Genomic DNA, 21,685 nt, shown 5'->3' on the forward strand with positions numbered 1-21,685 from the left:
GAAAGCTGTGGGTACCATCAAAATTGATAAAGGTTCGATTTGAACAAGAGAGACCTCTTAATTGAGGAGGTGATAGTTCATCAACCAGCATGAACATCCAATTTAAACTAACTTGTATCAATAAAACATGCCTTTTCATTTAATCAGATAATAACTTGCCAAAAAGGAACATCCCCAAAATTAGTCTTGGGGAAAGGTTTTTGTTTTTGTCTTTTAGGAAAATGAAGGTTAAGGAATCTGAAGAACACTGGACAAATGAGACAACTGAAGAAAAGGGACAAATCATCTATCCAAGAAACAGAATGAAACGGTGTATGGGTATATATTATCTAAAAAATTTTATGTCTTCATAAATGTTTGTTTCTGCTTTTCTCTAAAGATTTAACACTATTGGTTTTCTAATAGTCCCAGTTCAATTAAAATTTAAAGCTGACTTTGGAGTTGGAGAATGGCTCTCTCCTTCTTTAAAATCAAGCATGTTGTTAAAAGGTAAATGCAAACTCCCTGTATCATGCCAGAATAAGAGCCATCTTCTGCTATGGTACAGGACAAAAGCAAAATTAATTAAGGGACTATTCTATTACTAATCTCAACTCTTTGATTCTATTCTGATTCTTTAAACTTTTCTCAAAGTATAAATTTTATATCAAAATTTATAAGATTAATATATATATATACATTTTAAACTTTGTTAAGATATGAATGGTCACATAGAGTACTAACTAATTCTAGAAAAAAGGCTAGCTGCATATATATGTTTTTGTGTTCGAGTCTCTTATCAGTTTTCTGCAGGAAATCACGGCCAGGCCTAACATCAACTGAATCTACAGAAAGAAGATGGGGCCCCACAACAACAAAAATTCCACGTGGACAATAATAATATCATTAAGCTGACAAACATCATCCACAGATCAGCTTTGAACTACAAGGTGCTCAGAGCAAATTTGAGATGACTAGCTGAGATGATCCAGTCTCAAAGACTACTTGAATAAGGACTTGAGATAAACCCTGAACTTTGGCATTATACACAGACTGGATAATGAAGGATATAGTTACCTCTCCTAGAATTTGACAATTAACCTAAAACCTTTCTTTCAGGATAAAGAAAACTTCGCCCATACCCAGCAGGAAGCAATTTTAAGAATACGACGCCCACATTCCCAAAGAGGTGGTGTGGGGCGGGTGGTTTTTTGGTCTTTTTAATGGGTTTTGGGTCTGGGATAATTTTCAGTATTTAGGGGGGTTGGTTACAAGTTATTGTCAAGGGTTAGGAAAAAGGCTAAGCAAAGGAAATTAGATTTAAGGTTCTTGTTTAAAAAAAAAAAAAGAAAAGAAAAAGACAATTACTAATTTTAAATACTTTACATTGGATTGGATTGTTTTATATTGTATACAAATTTGAAACTGATATTGTTAGAAAATGCTATATGTATATTTCTAATTGTATTTATTCCATCCATTTAACAATGTAATGCAAATTTCTGATCCTTGAATGTTATTATTATCAACTATTAGGATATAAAGAAATGAAAGCTAGTAGTTAGACATTATCATAGAACTTGTAGTCATATTAGATATGTTTTAAAATTGAGCAGAGATGTTTTAGACAGGTCATCTTCAAACCCTTCAGAGATCTACAGAATATGGCATTTAAAATGTTTTAATAACTTAGAAAATTTTTCTTTTTTGAGACATGTCGGCTCCTGGCAGTACCAATCTACTTTAGAGAAAATATGGGCATTGAAGAAACTGTATATGGAGTCAACTTTCATTCTGGCAAAAGTTAGCCACTGGACAACAAAGTATCCTCGAATCAACAGGACAAAATGGACAGACAGATCACGAAACAAGGGACTACTGATTCTTGCCAAAACAAGTGTGATTATGGCTTTATCAAAAGGCATCTTCTGAGGCCAGGACAATATGGCCCCATCCCTGAAGTGGCCTTCGCATCCGGAAAAGGTACAGTGCCCTTTTCTTCGAAGGCAGCTTAACAGGCAGAGGGCCGATGGATTCTGTTGTACAATGGAACAGCAGCTGAAAGCTCATGCCTCTCAAAAGTAGACTGGCATTTAATAGAGGGATGTGGAGAAGAAGGGATGCTGAGAGGAAGCCATATATACACAGCCAAGAAGAATGGACAGCTGAATTAAAAAACTGTCAACAATTTCCAGAATTTAAAATCCTGAATCATGACAGAACACTAGTGGAATTCAGGTGTTTCTGGTACATGTACTGCTCTCACCCAATGTGAGGTTGAACTGTTGACCTTGTGTACATCCTACTTCACAAATGAGTCTGTCAGATACACTAAGCCTATAGGCTGAAGATGATGCCCCAACACTGCGGAGAAACCTCAGGTGACTGCCCAGGCAGCTGGCTGTTTCTGTCAACTCAAAAAATTTTTTGGAAGTTGCTTGGATGCACTTCCTGTTTTTTATTTTTGTTAGCTAATATTATTCCCTTCTTGGGTCTCTGAGGGAGTTGAAGATTAGTTAGTTATGGTTGAAGATTAGTTAGTTATAGTTGAAAATTAATTAGGATAGAAAGTGCATTAGATACATCTTGGATTTACCAAAATAGGATAGATAATGGAATTATTTTCTCTGATTTGTCAAATACCTGTTTAGGTATTTATTACTTGTATATATTGTATATAGTTATTGTACTTTTGTATATAGTTTTTCTTTTGTTAGTTATAACCTTTTGCTTTTTTTCTTTTTATTAAAATAGAAAAGGGGAAATGTGGTGGTAATCTAATTGTACTGAAATATTGTTTTGATTGTATGTTAATAAATAAAGTTGTCTGGGGGTCAGAGCTATTAGAGCCATAGCAAGAGTGTGGCGGTGGTGGCACACGCCTTTAATCCCATAAGATCTCTGTGTGTTCAGGGATACAGCCAGCATTGGAGACATATGCCTTTAAGACCTAGGGGGCTGTACATTCAGACAGTGACGAGGCAGTCATGTGTTTGGGTTTACAACCAATGAGAAGGCAGAACAACATACTATAAAAAATCAAGCCGACAGGAAGTAGGTCTCTTTTCGCGAAGCTGGGACAGCAGGAGGAAGGGTAAGATTTTAGCTCTGAGCTCTGACCTCTCGACTTTCTCTTTTACATTGTTTCTGTGTTTCTTATTTAATAAGACGGTTGGTTACATCAACATGTATGTGTGTATCTATAAGAATTCATGTGCTCTGCATCTATGCAGACGTCTCTGGAGGCCAGAAAAGGGCATTGGATTGCCTGGAACTGGAGTTATAGATGGCTGTGAGCTGTCATGTGGGTGCTGGGTACTGAACCTGAGTCCTCTGCAAGATCAGCAAGTGCTCTAAACCACCCAGCCATCTGCCCAGCCACCGCAAAGGCTCTTTTTAAAGAAAATGACACAGGATTATAGAATGCCACTTCCTTGAAAGTATGTAATATACTTTGAGCATATTTCCCTCATACCCTGCTACCCTCTCTCTAATCCTCACCCCTCCCATTTCTTCACCTTTATTCCCCAGCTTTGGTGCTTTTCTCATTCTATCTATCTATCTATCTATCTATCTATCTATCTATCTATCTATCTATCTATCTAATTTTATACATTTATTATGTATAGGACTTACCAATGAGAGAAAAATGTGGTATCTGTTTCTCTGAGTCTGGCTTAATTTGCTTTATATAATTGTCAGCGTGTATCCATTTTCCTGAAAATGACCTACTTCATTCTTCTATATGACTGAAAAAGTTCCACAGTGGAACATAAAATACATCTTCTTTTTTAGAGACCTCGTTTCACTTTGTAGCCCTAGCTGGCTTAGAACACACTATGTAGACCAGGCTGTTCTTGAACTCACAGAGATCCACCAGCTTGAGCCTCCTGAGTGTTGGGATTAAGAGCATGCGCCACCACACCTGGCCTATAGCACATTTTTCTTCCCTTCTCTTAGTTGCTGGTCACCTGGTGTTGTGGTAAGTACTGATGGGCAAGTATCTCTTCAACGTGGTGTGGCTGGGTTACAGCAGGCCTGCTCTTAGGTTGGTGAGGAAACTCCGCACTGACTTCCACAGTGGCTCAGCTAGTTGACAGTCCCGTCAGCAGTGAATAACATTCACTGTTGTCAGAACTCTTGCCAGTGTGTGTTGTCACCTGTTTATGGGTGATTATTATTCTAATTAGGGTGAGGTGGAACCCCAGTGTCATTTTTGTTTGAGGTTCTCTGGTCACCATGCCCTTTCCTTGTGGAAACTGCCCACTTCTCACTCTAGTTAGGGGTGGTGTCAATGGGAATGACCCTGTGTCTGGTCCCAACGTGGGCATGTGGCAAGTGACTTCTTCTCAACGGTGTCAGACGGACTTGCCCCCCAAACAGGTCAGTGAGAGCCACATAGGGAGCTTTGCTAGAGCCCAGGAAGAAAGGAACCCTGTCTGTTCCAGGGGTAGTGTGGGGGGGGGGAGGCTATGAGCCTGGGCGTTTATGACCACGGGGACTATTCCAGAGAATGGGGCACACACAGAATCTGGATAGAGGGAGAGACAATGTGAGGGAGAGGCTGACCTTGATAAACCAGCTGAACTCTGAGTTCTCAGCTCCATGAAGTAATGAAGGAATTCTCTTTTTTGCTTAAGTGAATTTGATTTGAATTTCTTTTCCATGTAATAAGAAGAGTGCTAACTTATATATCCATGCCTTCTGATTTCAAGTCCTATTATAAAATTTTCTAACATTTTTATTGGTGTGAAAAATGTGCAATTTTACAAGGACAAGACACAGTGTGATGGTGTATTTTTAACCCTGGAATAGCACATTTTTAACCCTTGTGGATTCAAGTACGACTTGGGTAAACAAAGTAGTTTATCCAAGCAATATGAAGCATATGAAAAGTTCTATTCATCCTTGCATAGCTTTTCTGCTGTAGGAATTATGCTGTTGGTCTCTTCTGTTTGTATAGCTACCTGTGATTAAATTGTAATCGTCTCAAGGGTAGGAACTACGAATTTCCATATTTCTATTTTTCTATCTCTAGCAATCAATTAAAACAGCACTGATTGTGCCTAATATTTGTTGAGTGTTTACTATGTGCAAGCACAGACTTATTGTAATGGGTTTAATTATGGCCCCCACACAGGAGGAAGTACCGCTTTATAGGTGTGGGACTCCCACCCTACACAGGCCATCTCTTCACCAGTGCCCTGTGCTCTCCTCTAACTCCCGGTTTCATTCAGCAAATCTTTGTTAAATAAGAGAGAATAAACATATCACACATTGAGGTGGGAGGCATTTCTGTTCCTTGAGATGCCATTTCACCATACGCCCAAGCTGGCCTCAAAGCCACGATGCTCCTGTCTCACTCGGCTGAATAACACAGGAGAGGACCCAGATGATGCCACTTGACTTGTGGGGAAACCAAATGAGTATTAAGATAGACATAAGCCTGCATCTCTGGATTCCTGCTGGGACAATTCTTCATTATGTAATGGAAACAAATGGATAAAAATATAGTCAGGTATATATTTTATACAGAAACATAAAATCATGCATGTACATATGACATATGTATGTATTTATATAATGTAAAATCAAAACTGTCTGGGGAACAGAGGGGACTAATGGGACAAGGAGAAAATGGAGTGTAAGGAGGTGTGTGAGAAATATAGTCAATATACTTATATAAAAATGTTCTTATGTAACAGTACCATGTGCAATGAATACATACAGCAGGAAAAACATAACACACACACACACACACACACACACACACACACAGTTTGTTTGTTTGTTTGCTTTGAGTCCGAGTCTCTGTTTCAATATGTCCTGGAGCTCCACATGCCGCCCAGGCTGGCATCAATTCTCAATCCTCCTGAATACTGGAATCATAGCTATGCACTCACACACAAGTCTAGTACCTTTAATGGGAAATCCCAGATGAGGTTTGTGTTTCCTTAGTGCAACTTATATGTTCACAAAAGACTCTAGAACATCTCACATGAAAGCATGTTAGGTAACTCTCTTCTTATTTAATATGTAAAAACACCAATGAGGAAGCCAGATAAATTACAAAATAAATTCTGTTTTCCCTAAGAATGAAGAAAAGAATTAACGTGTTCAAAGGGTGATCTGTTCCACGAAAATATAGCAGATTGTGTGACTTAAGTCTCCATAGATCATGCTAATAACTTGAAAACAAGCTAAACCGAATATAAGCTATTTCTTTCATTTGTAATTTAGAAAGCCTAGAATAAGGGGCCCTAAGACAAAGACAGGCCATGTTCTTCCTGAAAGATCCCTGGAAACTGAAATATAAGGTCTTTTAACATCTTGTGATATAACTGTTTTTCTTGGCTTAAGCGTAGGTTTTAAAAAATGGTGCTCATTGTTTTGCTTGTAGCTCTTTAATGCATGGACAACTGTGTTGATGATGCATTCAGTTTCGGAGAATTTTCCAATGGAAAAAAGTGCTCTGGAGAAGTTTAAGCGCCATGAATCACCCAAACCTCATCTAAGTCTCGTGAAGGCACAGGCTGTGGAAGGCAGTCACAGGGAGAAGACGTATTGCAGTTGTGCCGCCTGATTCAACTAAATAGAAAAATATTTTGTAAAGACACGAGGATTTCAGGCATCTGGCAGAGTGCTAAGGATAAATGCCACATTTCGTCAGGAAGGCAAAAAAACACGAGTGACCTGCTGCTCACCCCCACGCCCCCTTCCAGGAGCAGACCCAGAAGCCTGGCCTCCTTCAGGATGTACAATGCAAACCCGAGTCTCCGGGTCACAGGAAGGCACTGGGAACACAGCGGCCTTTTCCTGTTAATTATTCCCAATGATTCCAGACATCCAAAATGGTTTGATGAGGTGAGGAAATCTATACATTTTTCCTGTGTGAAGGAGGTAGATCGCGCAGGGTGGTAACTCTTACAGCAGGTGCCGCTGCAAATACCCGCTGTCAGAGGGGTTGGACGTCTCCGTCCTGGCTGTGAGGTAAGCGCAGGAGCAAGGCTCGGGAAAGCTTGACCATGTATCTGTCCCCTTTAAGGCAGTGCTAGTTCTGAGGACTATCTATTTTATTTCAGCCATGAAACGCGGTCAATATCCTGTTGCCGGGGCCACCTTTTCAAGGCACTATCAAGGTCTTCACTAGACCTTGATAGTGCCTTGAACACATTCTCTTTGAGAGCTCGGAATCTTTCCCTTCTCCTGTCTCCTGGTCCTTGCTCTATAGGCTGGGACGTTTCAGCCCAGTCAGAACAGTGCCGGTACACTAGTGACCTTCTGGAGTTGGGAATCCCCTTGCCAGCAGAGGGAATAGAGAGACGTTAGCTTAACATAACACGCCACCTTTCTCTCTATCCACCCAGTTCCCACTTTAAAGAATCCTACCCTATGGTCTATGTTACAGGCTTCACTTGCAGTGACCCACCCCACCCCTCCGCCCCCAACCCCATTCCACTGACTTCTTTCTCCTGTCACCCTTACGGAAACAACCATCAAGACGCTTTTCCAGGGTGACCAGAATCTGCATGGAGTTTGTACGGCAGAGGATGTTACAGTTTGATTCTGAAATGTGTGGCAGAGGATGTTACCCATCTGAAATGTCCCCAACAGGCTTGTGTGTTGATGGCTTGATCCTTCTCATTTGGTGGACTATTTTAGGGAGGTTGTGGAAACTTGGAGAGTCAGAGTCTCGATGTAGGTAGGATGTAGGTCACTGGAGGCTGCCTCTGAAAGGTATGGCAAGTTCCCAGTGACCACTGTCTCTCTGCTTCCTGGTCTATGAAGTGGGTCGCTTCCACTGTATTCTGCCTCCCCACACACCCAGAATTAATGAAAATGAGCTATGGATGGAAAATCCTTAAGCTGTGAGCCAAAACCAGTCTCTCCTCCTTCAAGCTGTTCTCTTAGGGCATTCCCTCACAGCTGGGAGAGAACACAGAGGACGAAGTTGGGCACTAGCTTTCTGGACAGGCTGCCCTAGGCTTTTGAAGTCCTTATGTGGAGTGACGCTTTGTCTCCTTAGAATCTCCTCCTTATGGGGCATAGAGCCACCGGAGCAGCTCATGAGTAGAAGCAGCACACTTTTCCTCTGTCAGCTCAACAATTCCAGGGGTTCCTCCTTTTGCAGAGAGCAGCTCACATTTTTTTAAAATCATAGTTTCTCAGTTTATAACTAAACATTTGTTTCTCAAAAGCCACATAAACACATTATCTTAGAGTAGCAGTCCTCAACCTGTGGTTTTCAACCCCTTTGGCAAACCTCTACCTTCAAAAATATTTACATTATGATTCATAACAGTATAAAGTAGCAACGGAAATATTTTCCCAGTTAGGGGTCACCACAACATGAGGAACTGCATTAAAGGGTCGCAGCATTATGAAGGTTGAGAACCACTGCCCTAGAGGATGGTGCTAATCTTGGTTGTCAACTCGACTATATGGGTATGCATGTATGCGTGCGTGCATGAATATATGTATACATGCAAATTATACATACATACAAATTTATTCATTGCTGTTCCTCTAGGGAGCAGATCCCAAGCTCTAGGTAGTCATTGCCAGTGAAATGAAGTCTTACAAGTGCTTACTTAGGTCCTAGGTTCCCAGACATATGTGGACTCACCATTAGGACAGTTCTAAAGGGGACAAAGGGATGTAAATATCAGTCCTGTATATCCGCATTGAATAGGGATCGAAGGCTGTCGATGTTATCCAAAAAAAAAAAAAAAAAAAAAAAAAAACCAAAAAAACAATGAAGGCAGCTTCTCTGCTTCTCTGATGACTCTTCATTCCGACCTCTGTTTTCCAGAATGTTTCTGCAGCACCAAAAAGGGATGCGACTCTACTGCACAGCATACACACAGATGTATTTGGAACTAAAAAGCCTTTTCCCCCCTGAAAACCTATTATTACTCTCTTCAGGTTGCACAACCATCATGTCCCAACTGTGAAGTGACCTAAGACATAATGATTTGATAATACAGCCTAATTTACTGTTTTGTGTATGTCCAGATAAATACGACACTTCCTTTGCAACCTTGTGGTATGCATAGGGCAGTGGTTCTCAACCCGCCGATCTCGACCCCTTTGTGGTCAAATGACCCTTTCACAGGGGTCACCTAAGACCATTTGCAAACACAGATGTCTACATTATGATTGATAACAGTAGCAAAATTACACTTATGAAGTAGCAATGGAAATAACTCTGTGGTTGGGGGTCACCACAGCAGGAGGAACTGAATTAAAGTGTCGCAGCATTAGGAAGGCTGAGTAGCACTGGTCTAGGGTGTTCACGTGTGTCCTGCCCTCAATGGGCTATTACTGATGGTGACATGCCTCAGAGCCGTAACATGAGCAGTGAAAACTCAGTTGTTTTCTGTTGATGATTTGGTTCTTAACTATATATATGCTAGTCTCTCCTGGCATGGCGGCACATGCCTGTAATGCCAGCTCAAGAGGTGGAGGCAGAAAGATGAGGGCTTCAAGGCTAGCCTCTGCTACATGCCAAGGTCAAGACTAGCCTAAGCTATTTGAGATCTATTTCAGCAGCAACAACACCACCACCACCACAAAAATGAAACTATTAGTTCAGTGAATTATGGAATGGTGCCACCAGACACATGCTAACAGAGGGAGGGGCACAGAGGAACAGACAGCCAGGGCTGGCCCAGAAAGTGCCAGAACGAGCCGCACAAGAGGGTCTGGGTTCGACTTCCGGTCCCACTGAGCAGCGGTGAGTCTCGATCAAGCCGTCTCCTCTCTGAGGTCCACAGTGCCTCATGTGGGAATATGGGTCACATCTCACTTCTCACAGTGTAGGTAAGAATATAAAGCAATTGAGAGGATGCCTGTGACGGTCCTTCATAAGTCATAACATGCACTGCTAGTGAAGTTGATACAAAGGTCACCACGGGCACGTCCTTGGTCTAATGAGCCTTAGATGCTCGGCATGTCCTGAGAGAGGTCCCTTGTATTTAACAAGAACTTGGGAGAATTCAAAGGTGGTTTCTATCATGGCTTTCCTGGATTCCTCCCTGGGAATATCCCTCCTGGTCCTACCTCTAAAACAGTGAAACTTACAGTAATTTGTTATGGTCTCAGATCACCAGTGAACTATATTCGAAAACATAGAAGAAACACAATAGATTCTTATTAGTCACAGTGGTTGTTTTAGAGATTTACCACCAACCCCAAATAAGCAAATCTCAAACTGCTGCTCCTGGGGAAAATGCAGGGAGGTGAACAAGAACCTTTATGTCAACCAATCAATATATTTGATGTGGATTTTTTTATTTAATGTTGTTAGTTCATTAACACTAAACTCGTGGCTAACAGCATTACCTCTTATTCCTGCATGAGGCTTAGCCAACACACTTGCTTCCTCCATGAGGGCCAACATAGCCTCTGTGTGCCCAGGAACATTAGAGAAAACACTTTGCACTATGCTTGGGGTCCATTTTCAGCAGTGACATCCCAACAAAAACCACAAAGTACCAAAAGTGTCATGAATGCACAGTCGAAAGGATGCTTGTGTAGCAGAACTAATGTAAGAAGGCAGGGTCCCCTTGCTCTGACCAGCTGAGAATGTGCATGCTGAGTAACGGTTTTGTGTGCGTGTGGAGGCCAGAGGGCCACATGAATGCCATTGCTGTCCACACTTGTTTGTTTTGTTATGGGGCCTCTCATTGGCCTAGCACTTGCCAAGGAGACTAGGCTGGTAGGCTAGCGGGCCCCACAGATCTCCCTGTCTCTGCCTGCTCAGTGCTGGGATTTCAGGTACATGCCACCACACCTGACTTTTATATGTGGGTTCTAGAAACTGAACACAGGTCCTCATGCTTTCCACCTTACCTACTGAGCCATCTCCCTGGTGAGGAACTTTGTTTCTGTACTACTCTGTATGTGCACAAATAACTAAAAATGCTGTGAGCACTGGCTGCTGGTTTAGGGCATATGCAAATTTGCAAACATAGAATCTGTCAATCGGAAGGATTGGCTAAACGCTGAAGGACAGAACTTGGACTGCATGGTGGGAGATACGGGCCCCAGTTTTTATCTGACTTTAAAAAGGAAGCATTTCCTACAGTTCTAGTGGGAAAGAGAGTGTCCTTGCATTGCGCTGTAGACAGCGTATGGCTTGAATTGTCTTGGGAAAAGGTGCACGTCACGAGAGGGGGTCCACAACCCAGGAGATCAGTAAACGATGACCGAAAAGAAACAAGCCAAATACTGTCACTGGTTACCGATCATTCTCTAAAATCAATCTCTTCTACCTAAAATAGAATTTCAGTCAAGCCAATATCCAGCACCATAAAAACTAAAAAGCAGTGCTTGTTCAAATGAGAGTGTGTTCTCGCAATGTCCTTTATCCCTGCCGGTGTCAGACCTCAGAAACCACAAGCATCTCTTAGCTGGTTGTATGACGGTGAAGAGAAGGGAAGGTCATTGAGCTGGAAGAGAGTTCCTCAGTGAGTCACTGGAACATAAAGGGCAGAAAGTTCTCTGGGAAAAAGTCACTTTAAAAACTGCATAACCAGAGCAGAGAGAGAAGCTGCCTCTCCGTGAAGGTTTGAGCAATCTGGAGGCCTAAGTCGACAGAAAGCTCTGAGTATCTGTTTCCAAGTAGAGAACAAAGTGACCTCTAGAGAGAACAAGTTGTTAATAATAATAATAATGCAATAGTAATTGTTAGTAATAATACGATAATAATGAGGTACAATTAAGGACCTGCTGAATAAATTGCTTTGATTTAAAGTATGTTTTCTGTGTGTGTGTGTGTGTGTGTGTGTGTGTGTGTGTGTGTGTGTATGCACATGTATGCCTGTGTGCATGTAGAGGCCAGAGGTTGACATCTCTGTCCTCCTCAGTTACTCTCCACCTTACTCTTCTGGCTTGGAACTCCCTGATTTGGGCAGAGTGACTGTGCAGCAAGCCGGGGATCTGTCCAGCTCTGCCTTCCCAGCACTGGTGAGTTAGGTGAGTGCAGCACAGTACCTGGGTTTTTATGTAGATTCTGGGGACACAACCTGGGTCCTTGGGCTTGTGCAGTGGACACTTTACTGGCCGACTCACTCGCTTAGCCCAATTTTTCAGAGACGGTTTGAGAGGAAAGACCACAGCTACCCTGAAACATTGGTTCCCACAAAGAGAGGAGGGGCGTACTAGGAGCATTCCTTCAGGAGCTGTATTTTTGTTTTTCCAGTAGAGTCAAGAAAAATAGCAACTGCTTCCTTCTCTTCTGCCCCAGGCTGGCTTGCCTCCTTGCTCAGGGCTGGGGACTGGGGTTTGCCTGGGGTGTTATTCCCATTTGCTTTTGTAGGGATTTTATTGACCCCGGGACAGCAGGAAATTGGCTCACAGACACTCATGGGACCACGTTGGGCTCTGATTTCTCCCTCCATTTCCCACTCACATCTTTGGGTAGGCAGCTGGAAGTGGCATAGAGTTTGAGCTTGAGATTTTTCTGTTGTTTTAATTCCACATATGGGCGACTCCTCCCAGGATCTAGAAGGATCCTCCAGTTCCCACTTGGCAAAGCCTTTGGCTCCTCACTCCAACTTGCCAAACCTCTTTTTGGCTTGGAAGCCCCTCAGCTATTCAGTTTAGATTCTGCTTAAGATCTGCCTGTTTTTAAATTCTGTCCACGTTTAGAAGGTGTTCTTGCTTTCAGGTCATGCATTAAGCAAAAACTGTAGAGTGATTTTTTAAAAGATTTTTAAAATTATTTTTAATTTTGTGCATGTGAGTGAATATGAGTAGGTGAGTGTGGGTACCCACTGATCCAGCAGCCTCAGAGCCTCCTGGGGCTGGAGTGACAGTGAGCCTGTGATGGCTGGAGAGAACCACCTGACATGGGGACTGAGCCTGGGTCATCTGGAAGAGCAGCATACATTCTCAACTACAGAACCTTTCTCTAGCCTGTCGAACTTTTAATACACACACCAGAGTCGGAGACAGCCTCACGTTCCTGTCCAGTCAGCCAGGAGGAAGGGAACCGTACTCTTCAAACCAATGTTTAAACCTTGGGCAACACCTCTCACTTTAAAAATAGTTGAAGAAATGGATCAATAGCGGTGTACCTGTGTGCCCTTCACCTAGATTTCACGTTTGTTAACATGTAGCCATGTTTGTTCTCTGTTCCTCTATGACTTAATATTTTGCATGATATTTGAAAGTAAGTAGTAGATATGAAATCTTCCCTCAAAAATACTTGGAGGGAGAGAGTATCTGGGAAGAGCTAAGGGAGGAGAAATATTATGATCAAAATATATCATATGAAAATTAAAATTATTTGAGCACACATCTCAAGTATAAAGATAGCATCCATCATTACTACGACGTCACCACAAAATTTGGTGAAGATTCTATAGAATCTGTGGAGTCCACAATAATTCAAAAACATTAGCCACCTACCCCGCTTTTTCTGTTTCGTGACCCTTGTCCCATATTCTCTGCAGTTAGGAGAAGAGCAGTTGGTTAAAAATTAAGACACAACCCTGGCTATGTCAAGAGCTGTGTTAAGATAAGCACAGATGTGTAAACAAGCTTTTATAAACCCCTGTTAAGCTTGTACAAATACCTTGTTATCAAATTGTACTACTAGTTGTAAAAAGTTATCACGAGTTGCGGGTTGTAAATTCCCGGAATGTACCATCACCCAAGGCAACCTCAAATTGTAAAAGTTCTTTCTTATATCATGCTTGACCCCCCTACTTGTAGCTTTTACTTTAAAAAGAAGGACTACTTCCTCTGTTCAGGGTCCCAGTGTTGGAACCCGACCTGGTACCCTGCAGTGATGGAGTAAAGTTGCCTCTGCTGATCTAACTTTGTGGCTGCGTCCTCAATATTTGTTCGACCCCAGACCCAACAATCTAACATGTAGCCCACTGGCTGATGTCCCCGGATATCTTTTACAGTCCTTAACCAGAAGCTTAGGATTCATTTAAATGTCACACATTGCCTTTAGCTGTGTCCCTCTTCTCAGTGTCGAGAACAGTGTTCCAGGTTCTTCATTTCCCATGATACCACTTGTATTTTTCCTTAACAGTTTAGGTTGGTTGTCTGGTAGAGCGTACCCTGGGCCCCAAATGTCTGATTATTTCCTCCTAATTAGATATCCTTCTGTCATTGTGAAATATGCCGGACACAGCACATCGGTGGGTGCTTGGTGGTGCTGTCTCTTTGGCTGGCAGTGGTTTCTGTCTGTTTCACTTGCATCCTGATGAGCAGCTCTTCCTTACCCGGGAAGTCTGTTCTCTAATCATGAACTGATCTCAAACCCTCCTCATGCTTGCCAGCCTACCCTGGAGACTTGGGCACAGTTACCTCGCAGTGGATTCCTGCAGAAGCAGGACCCTCTGGGGTGGGGACTTGATCCTGCTCTTAGTTTGAGTGGTTAGGAAAGTCCTGGCAACATCGTGTGGAGTCAGTTTAAGGTGTGGTTACAGAAATGCCAAACCTTACTGGTTGGATGCAAAGTGTGTTGGTTAACACAACTGTGAGTTTATCTTGTTTTTAGCAATTTTTATGCAGAGTAAGAGATTATGTCAAAGGGGGTGTAGTTTAAAAATGGAACACCTTTGGGGGCTGGAGAGAGGCTCAGTGGTTAACAGCTCTGACTGTACTTGCAGAGGACCAGGGTTCAATTCCCAACACCTACGTGGTGGCTCAGTCATATGTCTCTCCAGGCCTAGGTTATCCAAAGCCCTCTTTTGGCCTCCATAGGTACTGCATCCACATGCTGTGAAACATACATGAAGGCAAATCACCCATACACATAAAAGAAAATATTTCAAAACATCATTCAGTAATATGAAAAAGAACGTTAAGAAATAACCCAGTTCATTCACAGTCCAGTGATGCTTGACTAGTCACCAGAAAGAGACATTGGGAGAGGACAGTTCCTTTAATCAGTGGTGCAGGGAATCTGTTGAGGAAATGGAAACAGGTTATCTGTCTCTCATTCTGTAAACAATAAATTCAAAATGCATCAGAGATCTAAATATAAAACCTGAAATGATGGGACTATTAGGAGAAAACATAAGGGAAATACTTTATGACATCAGTGCAGGCAATGATTTTAAGTTTTCAGTAAGATTCTTCACAATAAGGGAAATAAAAGCACAGCTAGGTACACACAAGTGTGCTAGCTGTCAAAAAAGACATTTCTGTACAGCCAAAGAAACAATAATCAGGGGAAGTAGATAACACACAGAGTGGGAAAAATTTGCAAACTATCCATCTGACAAACAATTAATATTCAGTATGCATAGGAAAATTTAAAAATTTGTCCATAATAAAATCCCTACAAATAATCCAATTAAAAATAGACAAAGGATATGAGCAGATCCTTTTCAAAAGGAGGAATTCAAGTTGCCAGCTAGTTTATGAAAAGTTAATGAACTCTGTCAGCCACCAAGGAAGTGTGGGTCGAAGCCCCCAAGGAGCTATGCTCACACCCCAGCCAGAATAGTTATTATTGAATGACTGTAAATATAGAAAATAAATAAGATAAAATAAAGATGAATAAAATTAAAAAATAACAAGAATAGATGAAGGGAGCTCTCGTGTACTATCTTTTGGAAGGAATGGGCGTTAGTACAACACGGAGGTTGTTGAGAAACCACAGTCAATCAGCACCTCAAAGAATGAAACCCTTCCATGTGCAGCAAAAGATCTTGAAGTAGAGGACAATATATTAAGTGAACTGAGATGCAGAGAGACATTTCATGTGGAAGAAGGTTGATCAGGATTCCTAGTAGTGATCGTTGGAGTCTAGAAGGGTGGTGGGAGGCAGCAGGACAGTGGGAGGCAGACAGTAGATACCCAAACACAGTTCAATAGAAGTGATGCTCTAGGGCTGGCAAGAGGACGCAGTGGGTGAGGGCGCTGGCCACTGAGCATGACAACCTGAGAGCGAACCACGCTGTTCTCTGACCTGTACACACATGCTGTGTACCCACATGCCCCCCCCCCATTTATAAACCAGAAGTAATGGTGGGGGGAACTACAGTTGACAATAATCCAGTCTTCCTGTGTCCTATGGATGACTAGAAGAGGGGAGCTTGCGGGTGCTAAGCACAAACTAATGATAAGGAGACAGGAAAGTTAATTACCCTGCACTGATCAGTGTGTGTCATAAACATGCACTGAAATATCACACCAGCCTATAAATTCATGCAATTACTACATGCTAAACATTTAAGGAGATAGGACTGTTAACTGCCCCATTTGATCACAATATATAGTTTATACATGTATGAAATGATCACAAAGCACTTCATAAATTTGTATAACTAAAATAATTGAATATAAGTATGTAAGTAAAATATAATAAAAAGCTACAGAATGAGTATACATAGGTAAAACATAAAGCAACCAATATATTTGGTTTTAATGAAAAGTATTCAATTGCCCTTCTAATTAAATAGAGACAGACACAAAAGACTTAGGAAGGCAGGAAAAAGACAGTTATTTCTGTCTTGAACTCTGATTGGTCATAGGACCTTGCTATGGATGCCTGCTGGGAAGTGAACTGTCAACTTGACATAGCCTAGAACCACCTGGGAGGAGAATCTTAATGAGGAATCATCTAAACCAAGTTGGCCTGTGGCCATGTCTGTTGGGCATCGTCTTGAATGTTGATTTAGGAAGATCCAGTCCACTGTAGATGGCACCATCCTCTAGGTAAAGGATTTGAACTACACAGGTGTAGAGAAATTTATTTATCTGGGCATAAGCAAGCAGATACGCAACACATTCATTCCATCTCTGCTCCATGACTGAGGATGTGATAAGACGAGCTGTTTCAAGCTTCTGCTGCTGTGACTCCTTCTGCAGTGATAACAATGACCTGGAATTGTAAGCTAAAATAATCCTTTCTCCCCTATGTTGATTTTAGTCTGGGCATTTTACCACAGCAATGTCAACAAAGCTAGAAGCTCCCATAAGACATTCTGCTGTGGGATAATGCCCTTGTACACTGTTTTAATAAAACGCTGATTGGCCAGTAACCAGGCAGGAAGTATAGGTGGGATAAGCAGACAAGGAGAATTCTGGGAAGAGGAAGGCTGAGTCAGGAGTCGCCAGCCAGACACAGAGGAAGCAAGATGACAAGGCAGAACTGAGAAAAGGTACCAAGCCACATGGCTAAACATGGATAAGAATTATGGGTTAATTTAAGTGTAAGAGCTAGTCAGTAATAAGCCTGAGCTAATGGCCAAGCAGTTATAATTAATAAAAGCCTCTGTGTGCTTACTTGGGGGACAAGAGTGAGAGAGATTTGTCTTGACTGCTAGCCAGCTGGAACACAGGAAAACTTCCTACAACAACCTTCCTCCTCTCATGATCTTCTAGAATGCTTTTGAAGTACAAGGTGTATATGTTCTAGGCAGGATGCAGTTATTTCCCTTTTATAGTTACACTTATCCCTTTTACAGTTATTGTGGTTATTATATATAATGTTCAAGCTATTTCACTTCTCCTGTATTGGAGACAATGAGTGGATAAGCAAGGCTATGTTTGCCCTCTCTCTTCTTGACTAATTGATGTGATGTAACTAGCTTCTTGAATTCCTGCCTTTGTACTCCTCCTAATCCAAAGACTGAGACATATACTTAAGAATATCTGATCAACACCATCTGCTTGGGGACTGGGGTGGTGTAGATCCAATGACTGACAGTATAAAGTCCATCTAAGCAGATGAAGTTACTTAATAGGCATAATGATAGGCATGAATAGCAGGTGTCAGTTCTGGGCTCTGTCAGGGTAGTTCAGAAAGGAGTTACCATGCTTTGAAAGGCTCTTAGAAAAGCCTAAGGCCCCAATTGGTGGCACTGTTTGGAGATGTTTAGGAAACTTTAGGAGAATGGACCTAACAGGAGGAAATAGGTCACTAGAGATGGATCCTTGAGGTATCTTGTTTCTGACCTCTTCCTGTTCTGTTTCCTGTCTAGCATGAAGTGAAAACCTCCTTTGTTACACACTCCCACTGCCATGTTCTCTATCTAAGTGCATTGAGTCAAGTCACTTTGGACTAGAAGCCCTGAAATCATGAACTAAAATAAGTATTTCTCCTTTACTTTTATGTCAGGCATATTGTCACAGTGAAGAAAAAAGTAAGTAGTGGTCAGATGTGAGTTGGACAGAACACTGTTCACAGATTTTTAAGAAGCATCAATCATAGAATATTTACTCACATTAAACATGAGCTAAGGGTCTTCATGGAATGTCCTTTCTTTTAGGTGTTATAAATATATGATGAACAAAACACAGCTTCATTATTACAACTTGATGATGGAGGCAGAATCGAAGTACTTGCAATGCAATGGGTTGTGTAAACTAGAGATGACTGCAAACTTTCCAGAGTTTAGGGGAAGGAGATGACTTGGTTGCACTGGAAAGGATAACACAGTGGCAGGGATAATCATGGGAAAGAGATTCTCAGCAGATGGCATCAACAGGGTGTGTGACAGATTAATATATTTAAAAAACATTGCCCTATGCACCTGTTAAAAATTGAATCTTCCAAGATCACTTTCCATCTACTCTCTCCCTATATTCATCTGTTGCACATTCTAAGTTGTCTTTGCTGGGGAGAGGATCTTGTAGGTGGTCAGTAATGTTAGAACTAAAGTATTTCTTACATTACAGGCATAGGGGTCACATAACTGAATGTGTGGGTCTTGAAACATTTGTTGACACCAGAAGGTTCCTGAATACACAGTGACCAAAAACAAATCCAAAATCAAACATTCATGAGTGTGAGCCTTTCTGGTAGTGTTCATCTGGGTTGCACCATGAGACTTGACTGCAACTTTGGTTCTGTACACACAGGATGGTTCTTTGACTGGAGCATGCTCTCATGCTTCAGAAAGCCAACAAATGCTGTCTGAAACAGCTCAGATTCCAGATTGTTGTGTATTGTGAGCTACAGTGTTTTTACAGCTCATACAGTTTTCTGTGCTCATGAAAACTTAATGGTTTAACTATGGAAAACAAAGACTTTTTACTTTTCTGTAGTGATTCCTCAGCATGCAAATATTAAATTAGTATATTTTTGGATTACATTCTGTTAGCAAATAAACATAACCATCTCATTCATGTGCAAGTTTGCTTTAATCTTTAAAAAATGATAAAATCATATAGATACTAGAAAATTGTTTTAAAATAAATTTCCTTATGATTTATTATCAATTATGTTTGACTTGCACATATATTTTATTTTATTTTTGGTTTCTAGAGACAGTTTTTTTTCTGTGTAGCTTTGGTGCCTGTCCTGGATCTTGCTCTGTAGACCAGGCTAGACTTGAACTCTCAGAGATCCGCCTGGCTCTGCCTTCCGAGTGCTGGGATTAAAGGTGTGCACCACCACCACCTGGCTTTGTATACATATTTTACATATACTTGTGATCATATAAAAATTTATTAGGCAAAAGGAGATTGTGAGCTGGGGATACATATTAGTGGATGGAACACTTGCTGTGCACGCATAAGGAAGGGAGTTGGATCCCTAGAGTGCAAGGAAGGCCAGATGTGGCGGTGCACATCTATAATCCTAGGGTACCTATGGACAGAGACAGGGGAATTCCAGAAGTTAGCAGGCCAGCTAACCTGACAACACAGTGGTAAAGAAGAGCCTGCCTCAAACAAGGTGGGTGGTAAGAGAGTTTTCTGACTTCCACACACTCACTCTGACATGTGCACACCCATACTCATACAGGAGCATGCACCCATACAGTGAACACACACACACATCATACACATGCATAGTATACTCACACAGATTATAAAAGGGGAGCTTGTAAGTAGAAAGAGTTCAAAAAGTCTTGGTCTGGAATGAGAGCAAGGATTATCTAATAAATGTACTAGCCAGGAAGTCCCTGTTGTATTGAGGAAAAGCAAAGACTGGCTACCTATGCCAGCTTGTGGTGGGTTTGGGAGGAAACAGACATGTGGAGTCCTCTTGATCCTTCATCACTGTCATGGGCTGAAGGGTAGAACCTTGGGATACCGATGAGGACTGAACTCTCTTTATTTTTTTTAGCAATTTGTTTATTTTTATGTGCATTGATATTTGGCCTGCATGTATGTCTATGCGAGGGTGCCAGCCAGATCCCCTGGAACTAGAGTTACAGACAGTTGTGAGCTGCCATGTGGGTGCTGGGAACTGAACCCAGGTCCTCTGAAAGAGCATCCAGTGCTCTTAACCACTGAGCCATCTCTTCAGACCTGAGGGCGGAACTCTTAAGTGAAGATAAAATTAATTCAGCAGGAACCAAGGACATAGATATGTACCCTGTGAGGAACAGAACCCAGACAGTGATAAGGGAGGAAGTTGGGGTTCAGTGGCCCCCACTGGGCTCTGTGTCTCTGAATTAGGAACTGGACAGGACACAGAACTACAGCAGAAGCAGCTGTGGTTTGTTAAGAGTTAACACACTTTCGAGGAGGGGGCAAAGTAAATGAAAGTGTGTCTCAAATGACAACACCTTACAGAGGATTAGGGTCTCATTAATTAGGATTTCATGTCTCATTCTGTTCTGTGTGTGTGTGTGTGTGTGTGTGTGTGTGTGTGTGTGTGTGTGTGTCTGTGTGTCTGTGTGTGTGTGTCTGTTGTTGTTTTTGTTGTTTTCAGTCTTCTTTAGCAACTGTTTTTTCTTGTATGTTAATTTTGCTGCTTTTCTCTAAGGTTTCCCAGCTTCACTCTCTGTTTTACTTTCCTGTGTCAACAAAGTAACTAAGTAGGGGTTTGGTAGTGAAACCCCAGGATATGGTAACTTAGGGACTGAAGCCTCTCTGCTTTGCCAGAAGGTGCTAGAAGGCCTGGAGTCAGCATGTGCAGATGTGGAAGCATTTCAACATTGGTGTTAGCTGTCCAGTCTCCAGAAAAAAGTAAGACTGTCAGCAGCATACAGGACCTATTGGAGGCCCAGTTTTAGGGTGGCAGAATCCAGTCATGGAGCTGGCAGGGTGAGGGGAGCAGGGAGTGTGGGAGTGATAAGCCCAGGGAAGAAATAACTGCAGTGGGAAGGATGTGAGCTAGCTCCTCAGACCTCTGGGATCTGAAGTCAGCACTCCCTGAACTCAGAGGGGAGATGCACGCCCATTGCCCTTGAGTTTGTACCACAGGGTACTAGTGTTTGACGTTACCATGTGACCATGTTGAATTTTCAGAGAGGGGAAAACTGGAGACTTTCCTGTAAAGAGTCCTAAGGGGAATCTGGAAAGATACAGTATAGGTCTCAGGACTATTCACTGACTCTCCTAGCAGCAAAAACTAAAAGAGACTCAGCTGGAGTCTCCTTATGAATTGCATGCAGACTGCAAGATTGAATCTGTCAAGATAATTGGTTTTTAAGTATATCCCTTTCTGTTTCTCCTATTGGATAGTACTAACATTCATTATTTTAAAGTGTCAATAATTTAAATGTAATTTAATTTCTTCAATGAAATTGTTTAATAATTTGAGAGTGTAAGAGCAGTTTTTGAGCAGCAGGGGAGGGGGTGCCTTCTGGGATGTAGTCAGCCTTGGGAGGGAGAGAAAGCACTTTCCATTTCTCCAGGTAACTCTGGCTGGTGTCTGGGAGGCCCCAGCCAAGTGCAAGGGGACTGCATGCCAAATGCCTTTAGGAAACATAAAGTGTGTTTGGATGGTAACAAGGGTCACATCAGCTGTGGATTCTCTGTCCACATCATTCTAGGT

Source organism: Peromyscus leucopus, chromosome 19 (genome assembly GCF_004664715.2).
Source record: "Peromyscus leucopus breed LL Stock chromosome 19, UCI_PerLeu_2.1, whole genome shotgun sequence".
In the NCBI taxonomy this organism is placed as follows: Eukaryota; Metazoa; Chordata; class Mammalia; order Rodentia; family Cricetidae; genus Peromyscus; species Peromyscus leucopus.